Genomic DNA, 8,658 nt, shown 5'->3' with positions numbered 1-8,658 from the left:
CTCTGCTTCTCTCCATCTGGGAGCTTCCCAGCTATGTCATGGAGTCTGCTCCCAAAAACCTTTGAACAGGGTAGGAGTGTCCTCAGAGTCAGCCAGGGTGTTTTCCACCTCCTTGTGAAAAAATGTCCCCCCCGAAGGTGTAACTCACTGATACTGAGGCTTTAATCCCAGGGTCAATCTCCATGCAGAGGTGACTTCCAGCCATCCATGATCATGGCACCTTGGCCAGGTAAGATGAGGGACTCCTTGGCATTGTGCCTCATCCACACACATATTCCCAGGGCTTTCTGTGAGGCTGGATGTGGGAAGGACCTATCTACCTGGCATCACTCTGGCTGGAAAAAGCCTCTGAGCGCTGCCCCGGTGAAACACTCATATTTTTGGAAAGAGGGAGCGGGCAGGAACAGCCTGTACTGTTGTGACAGAGCTGCTTGCATGAGATGAACCTCACTGCCAGGGTTGGGACGGGTGCACGTGGCTCATGTGCGATAATGGTGTGAGCTCTGGAAGGAGACACAGCCAAACAGAAGACCCGGGAAGGGCCAGCAGAACAGCATGGAAGCATTGGCAAACAAGCTATAACTGCTTGCTCTCTTACCCTGCAGGCTCCCATGTCCCTCATCCCAATCCTTGCCCTGCAGCTCTCTGTACAGAGCAGCACTGCCATAGGCAAGCAGCCCAGATAGGTTGCCTGGGTCTTGGATTAGACTTGCCTTATTCTTGGAGAAGCTGGAGTCACCAGCAGGCAGCCCCCTGTCCCAGCACCAGCTGTGGGGCTTGGCATAGGTTTGCAAGGCACCCCTTGACCTCAGTGTCGCCCACGTCCTTACAGCCTTGCTTTAATCCTTTTTTAATTAACTGCTGAGGGGTGTGATGGTATCAGAAGGGTGGGAGGGGGTGGCCTGGGGTGTTTTGGGCTTGGTGTGTGTGCAAGCCAGCTGGGTTTGTTATGAGCCTGTCAGATCTCACAGGCTAGTGTTCCCTCTCCAGATCCGGTTGCAATTCAGGCATTGCATGGATCATCCCTGCAGCTCTTGCACTGCTCAGGGATCCTGCCGTGTCCCACCTGGCAGGTGCTGGCATATCAAAGATTCGCGTGAAATTGGCAGCTGAAAGGCAAAGTGACGTCTCTGACAGCACGGAATGCTGGGGAGGAGGTTTGACTTCAGTCAGAAAACCCTGGGGAGATAACCAGAACAGAGATGGAGCGGCCACGGGGATGTCCGAGGTGGAAATGGGGGTGAGGTCAGCAGTTTGTTGGTCACTGAGGTCATGCAAGAGGCTCCTAAGGGGTTTGGGTTTATCAGAGCTTGGTGGTGGGTTTTCACAGGGACTCAACAACCTGCTTGCCTGGGGTTTGACTCGAGGACAAGGCATATCCAGGCTTTCCACATCCCCTGCACCTCCATCACAGGGCACCTCAGTTGCCCAGAGTATCTCCAGGGATCTGACACTCCTGGGGAGAACAGGTTGCACACTGGACCCAAATGCCGTGAAAGTGGCTGTCCCCAGGCTGAAAGCAGCCTCTGGCTGAAAGGATGAGGTGTTGTGGGGACAGATTGCCTGCCTCTACCCATGAGCCTACAAGAAGGGAGGATGAGTGGAACTGAGATCCCAGGCTGCTGGCACTACCAGGAGCACCAAAATTGTGTGTGCTGGGGGTCAGTGGAGGCTATGAGAGCACATGACGTTGAGTCCTAATAAAAGTACACCCAGATAATAACATCCACAGTCTTGTGTCTGTCCTGCACCCTTACTATGATTTCTTTGACAGAGACTTGCCCAGCAGATGTTGATTTGGCCTTTCCTGGCCCTGAGGTGGCTCTTGGTTTTTGAGCATCTGAGAAGATCTTGTGTAACATGACCTTGAGGGGAATCAAGGGGATCAGAGCAGGGAACAGAGCACAACTGTTCTTGGCCACTGTGGATGATGAGACACAGCTGTGCCCAAAGCAGCAATGCAGTTCAGAAATTAAGGAGCTGACCTGGATGAGGTGGATGCAAAGACTTTCCAAGGGGTGAACAACACTTCAGCCCCACTGAGAAAACCAAACCATGTCCATTGATGTGGAGCAGAGGCCAGATGTGTTCAGTCAGTCTGTTGCCCTCCTGGCTTTAACTGGTGGAAGCTGCTGACCGCTGTCACCAGCCACCTGGGGTAGCTGGTGCACAGTAGGTTCTTCATTGCTGGAAATCTCTGAATCAACACAGCAAAATTATTGCTCAAAAGGAAATTGCGGGCTTAGCAGAAGTGGTCAGTGCTGGGTTTTGCAAGAGGGTGGATTACTGAGCACTGTTCACCCCATGTGCCTTAAACCCTGTGACTCTGAACCAGCAGCTGGTCACTGGTCCCTCTTAGCCAGAGTCATGAGAAGCTTTGTGGGTCTGTTACATGGCCAGGAGGTGCTCTGCAGCATTGCTTACAAAATCTCTGCTTCCTGTGCACATAAATTTGGGGAGACTTTGACTTTGAGGGAGCCATCCTCATGCCTTGACTTTATGCTGACCACAAACAGCTGAGTGAAAGATGCCTCAAATGAGGGAGACCTGTAGATATGCAATATCTCTGCCTGCAACACACCTGTTTCTCTGCAAGAAAAGCTTGCAGGGGTCCTACCCACCCCCATATTTCCTGGCCCCCTTCCTGAGCTGCTCCCCTGGCACTGGGATGTACACACACAAAGCAGAGCAGAGCACCAGATATGTGCTTGGTGAGGGAAACCTGGGCTTTGAGGAGACAATGCTTAATCAGAAGCATGACCAGAAGGTGGAAGGTAGGGAGATGGATGCATAAATTCTCCCTGATGCCTCATACTGCTGTCCTCTGTCAAAGCCGGGAAGTCTGGCAGCAGCAGGAACCTTGCCCCAGCAGAGGCTCCAGCACAGGAAGAGATTGCTCAGGGCTGGGTCACCTGAGAATCCTCCTCATCAGAAAGGTTTCAGACCTGTTTGGCCAGATGAAGGTCCCCTCAACTGCTGAGATTCCTGTCCTCCTTTCGGTTATGCTAAGGATAAGGTTTAAAAAAATCCTGTGAGTCAAGGCCTCATGAAACCTCCTTCCAAGTACTGGAATGCTTCACTTTGAACTTTTGTTGTTGGGTTGCTTTTTTCCCTCTTAAGATCTGCTGGCTCTGAGGTTGGCATGAAGTCAAATGCTCTTCACTGAAGTCAGCCTTTAGCTGGAAGCAAGTCCAGTTATTCATCCCCTTTTCCCCACTGCAGCCAGATATGTATTGCTCTCCTGAAGCAATGCTGCTGGTTTTGTATTCCTGCCCCTCTCTGCTCTGAGGGCATCCCTGCCCCACAGCCCTGCTGGTCTGCAGCACAGAGGAGCCTCAGAGTCTGGCTGAGCACTCAGCAGCAGCTGGCTCAGCTGGTGGCAATGTGCAATTTTGCAAGCACTGGGCTGTGTGAGGGTTCAGAGGTAACTCAGAGCTAACCTGCTTCTTGCTCCTGGGGATGAATCATGGCAATGTCTAAGCTTCAGGCAGCAAAGAGGGAGTGGAGCAGGGCAAATGCAGGGTCACGGAAAATGGGATTTCTTCATTCCTCAAACAGTAGTTCAGCTGTGCAGAGCCATGGTGCTTCTTGGCTGCTGTTTCTCTGCACTCACCGTGGTTATTGCCCATGGGGCTCATTAAAAGTGCAGTGTTTGTCCCCATGGCAGTGTTGGCTTGGAGAAATGGCCACAGCTCTCTGCAGAGTGGAGCAGAGCACATATGCTCACTTTAGTTCTGTGGCTGGAGAAAGGGTGGAGCAATGGAAAACATGAAAGGGTGTCAGCTGGGGAGGTCAGGACGTGGTGGGAGGGGAAGATCTGCCAAGCATGGGCCATGGCCACAAAACCAGAGCTCTTGACATACCCCATGGGGCTGCAGGATTGACCAGCTTGGCCACACATGGTCTGTCTGTGCTTCCTACAAGCTGTGCCTGTGTTATACCCTGACCTGTGCCCACACAGCAGAAGGGGTCTGTGGGACACAGGAGCCAGCTCAGACCAGACCTGGAGGCATCAGGAGATGCTTAATGAATGCAGGCAGTGCTCAGCATGGGGAATGACAAGCCAGCAGGACCATAGATGAGACAAATGGGATGTCCCTGCCAGAGGCAGGTCGTGCCTTGGCTTCGTTCTGTTGAGCTGGTGCAGCTCTTGGCTGATCACCCCTGGAAGAGAGGCACCTGCATTGCAGAGTGTGCTCAGAGCAAGGCAGCCAGGCTGCTCTGCACCTTGGTGTGGTGGCACTGGGGCGTGTGTCACCTGTGGTGCTGTGTCACCACTTTCATTTCCTCCCCACAGTGTCTCAGGGAAGGGGAATTGTGCTGCTTGCATTAGCACAGAGAGCTGAGGAAGGCACGGAGAGCTGTCAGGGGAACTTTTTATACCCCAGCGCTGATGGCCAAGTCAGCTTTGCAGATGTTTCTCAGCTTGTCCAGAGTGGAGCCTAGGCCAAAAAGATGCTCTGAGGGACAGAGAACTTCTGCTATGGAGACAGGCTGTTAGAGCTGGGGTTGTTCAGCCTGGAGAAGAGAAACTGGGGCTCTGGGGAAACCTTAGAGCTCCTGTAAGGACCTAAAAGGGCTATAGGAGAACTGGAGAGGGAGTTTTTGGCAAGGGCCCTCAGTGACAGGACAAGGCGGAATGGCTTCAAACTGACAGAGGGCAGATTTAGGTTAGATGTTAGGTAGAAATTCTTTACTGTCAGGGTGGTGAGGCCTTGGCACAGGTCTCTCAGAGAAGCTGTGTTTTCCCCATCCCTGGAAGTCTTCAAGGCCAGGTTGGATGGGGCCCTGAGCAACCTGGTCTAGTGGAAGGTGCCCTTGCCTATGGCAGGGAGTTTAGAGCAAGATAATCTTTAAGGTCCCTTCCAACCCGAACCGTTCTATGATTCTGTGATGACACAAAAACAAGATGTGAAAGAGAAGAGCTTTTTAAGAACCTTGATTTTTCCCGTAGAAGGTTCCTGTTGTGCTGGGTGGAGAGGCTGTGCTCTGGGACCTTGGTCTGCAAGGGCCACAGGAGGGGAGGAGGCAAAGACAAGCACAGGGATCCTGGCAGGCCTTGAAAACATGAGAAATAATTGCATCTGCTTAGTGAGAAGGAAGAGCTGGAACCTTCCCCCTCCCCTTGCATCTGTCCAGCACTGAGCAAACACCAACTAATCTTCCTGACACTTCCAGAAGACAAGGAAGAATTACAGTGCCATAGTGGTCAGTCAGTGAAAACCACAGCTGCAGTGACATAAGCTGCATAAACCCACCCCTCAGGCAGGCTTGGCCCATCAGGAGCAGGGCTGAGCTCTGTTTCCCACAGCAGGCCAGGGACAGAACCAGAGGGGAGCCCAGACATCCTGTCTTGCAGCCTCCTGCTCTTGCTTCTGGGCCACAATGAGCTCAACCAGCCAGGGCAATAACTTCCCAAGGGGGCTGGTAGAGGTGAAGAAATAATTAAAAGCTGATCTGGGCTCCTGCTTTGGAGAAAGAAAACCCCCCTCACTTATTTTCTTAATGATTTAAAAGCACCCTTTCATCTCCAAACTGGCAGGAACCTTCTATTGTTTGTTTCTCTTAGGTTTGCTCCTAATCAGTTTTTGCTCAGCAGAGATGGAGATGTGGGAGCCAATTTATCAGGCAGAGCAGAGGAGACACATGAAATGGAGTGGAGAAAGTTAGTTCTCATCAGCAAATACTTAAAGATTTGCTGCCAAAGGTGCAGGAGCTTATTCTTTCTGCTCACGCAGATATCTGACAAATAACAAAATAACAATATTTGTTGGGAGTTGATTACATTTTAAACCCAAATCAAAACAAAAGTTCTTGTCATTAATTGCATCCAGACCTTCATGCCCACAAGCAGCAACATGTACCCACCAGTTTGGCACCAAAACACTCATGTCCAAATCATCTGTCCAGGGCTCCCTGCAAAGACATGGAGAGCAAGGGATGTCACCAGTTGAACCTCTCCATCCATCTGAAAGTCACCAGGATTTACTCCCTGGCCTTTGTGTCCTGAGATGTGCTGGGATCTTCCTGGCTTCTTCTGCCAGGTGCCACCAGAATGTGCTGCTTGTGTAGCCCTTCCCTGCCATTTATTCCTTCTGGTGCAGCCACACAGAACATCCACGTTCCCTCCAGTCTGAACGTTTCTGTTATGGAGCCTTGCATGGCAAAGGAAACCTTTTTCACTTGGAGAGGGGTAAGCACTGGGACAGGAACACAGGACACTGTGATATTTCCACACCTGGAAATAACCAGAAGTCACCTAGGTAAGATCCTGATCAAAGTTTGAAGGAGATTGGATTGGAGATGCCCAGAGGACCTTTCTGACCTAAATTATTCCTTTGTCCTCTGATAGCACACGAAAGAGAAGGTCTTTGTTTTGACAAGAAGAGGAAAGGAAAGACAAGGGGGAGCAATGACTTCAGTGTCCTTCACTGACCTTATTGATACACTTAGAATCATCAGCAGCTGTGTACATGGCATTGCTGCCTGCTGGCTGCAGGAGAAACTGTGCCCTTTCCCTTCTCAAGGGTCACAGGGATGTGACAGGCTTGGGATGGCTAATGAACAACCCCTGCCTCCTTCAGTTGATTTCAGAGCCCAGTGTGGGGACAGAGCTGTATCCCAGTTTCTGCCAGGAGTGGAGGCATTAGGGAACAGGCAGCTTGCCCAGCTCTGCAGTGACGCACTGTCAGCAGCCAGACTCCTGTCTCCCAGCCCTCTCCATCCCCAGCCAGGCTATCTCCAAGGATAGCCCTTTGCCAGACAGCAGATGTGGTTCTCTCCATGTCCCTCGTCTGCACAAGGCCTCAGAGTGCTCGCCATGGTCCCAGAGCAGGCCCGGCCCTGGCTGCAGGCAGGCAGAAATGATCCCCACTAGATGGAAATTCTCTCCATCTCCTGTCCTTCGCAATCTGAGGTGTGTTTGAGGGTGGGCAGCCTCCAGCTTTTCTACAGGGACTTGTCCTCTCCCCTGGTGTTATGGAGGGGACAGAGAGACTGTGATCCCATGCTTTGCTTAAACCTTTTGATCCCCAACACCTCACTCTCCTCACCCACCCATTTTCACATCACATGTTGAAAAAACCTTTCTTTGGCCTTCTGAAAGTCCTGCATTGGCAAGGTAAAAATTGTTGGTCAGGAGCAGAGTTACAGTCATGCACAGCGATTGCATAAGGGGATTTCCTGGCCGCTTAGAAAACCTGACAGAAATACAAACCCAAGCAAAAAAACCCTTTCTTGAAATCAGGTTCCTCAAAGAGCTAGGGGACGTGACTGGGCAGGACAGACACAGACACAGACCCTGACCTTGTCCCAGCTCAGCCACCCTGGTTCCCTTGGGCACCCTCCCAGTCAGCCCTCCAGCACCAGCTGAGTCTCGGTTCCAAGCAGGGTTTTATCTCCCACCTGCCTCAGAAAGTTTTAGTCATCACCCAGCTGCTGAATAACCCTCTTGTCTGAATTCCCCCGAAGGCCCAGAAGGACTCTGCTTATCTAACGCTCATTTGACCGGATAATTTGAAGGCAGTTCCAAGCACTGTGGAAGTGACCTGCTCTAAGTCAGTTCAGCTTTTCAATCCCCTTGGCTGCAGGATCAGCAGTTTTCCTTGTATTTTTTTCTTCTGCCTAGTGCAGGCTCTGATATTTTTACTGTCCCAAGCATTGTGTTAACCCTGCTGGGACTCAGAGGACGAATGGTGCCCCCAGCTCCCAACACAACCTCTGTGTTACCTTCCCTAGACACATGGAAACTCCATCACAAGGGATCTTTTGCAAAGAGTAATTGATCTTAAAAGCCTTTTTTTGTCTCATCCTAGAGTGCTTGAAGTGGCTTCCTAGAGCAGGTCTGGCCTCTGAGTACAGTAGTAACAGCTTGTTCCTGCACTGTCTCCTTTTTGGGTGTTACTGATTAATCCTGCTGCTGTTTGCTGTTTTGCTGGAGGGGTTGTGTTGCTTTCTCGCTGCTGAGGAGATAAGCTGCTGCCTTGCCATGGGCAGAGCACAACAGGTATTTAGTTCCAGTGCTAATACTTTCCAACAAAAAGTTTGTTTTCTGCAACCAATCTCGTGCCCAGCTTTGAAACACTTTCAATGGGTCTATTCACTGCACAGCTGCCTGTGTGAACGTATGTGAAAGTTACTCAGACAATCGCCTTGTGTTTGCTCTCCTCCTCCCACTGGGTGCCCAGCTTTTCCTGAAAATGCTGACGGGAAGTGGCAAAATCATCCTGAACCTCTGAAATGACTGAGCCATCTTTTCATACCTTTCAAGGCCAGTTGCTGCGATAGCAGGATGCCACAGTCAGTAGCTAAAGGATGTTGATTTCTTATGTGCTGGAGATAAGAAGCTAATACTGCCTGGCTTTCTCTTGATGTGCTTTTCCCCCTTCACTCTTCCATACCTTTGAATCCTTTCCCATTTCAGCCAAGTCTGGTGAAGTGCCAAAGATTGTAGATACCAAAATTCCTACACTTTTGCAAATATTAATTGCTGGATAAACGAAAAGTCTCTTTCAGTGCCTCCAGTAATGGAAATACAATGCTATGAGGACACTACATATTACCTCAGAGCAGAAGTTTCTAAAAATCTCCACAATCTCTCTGTAAAAACCCTTCCAATCTCTTTAAAGCAGGTTTCATTGATCCACTTCTCCAAGGACA

This window comes from Corvus brachyrhynchos, unplaced genomic scaffold (assembly GCF_000691975.1).
Source record: "Corvus brachyrhynchos isolate BGI_N302 unplaced genomic scaffold, ASM69197v1 scaffold89, whole genome shotgun sequence".
In the NCBI taxonomy this organism is placed as follows: Eukaryota; Metazoa; Chordata; class Aves; order Passeriformes; family Corvidae; genus Corvus; species Corvus brachyrhynchos.
The sequence above is the reverse complement of the archived record's forward strand: the minus strand, read 5'-3'. Positions refer to the sequence as shown.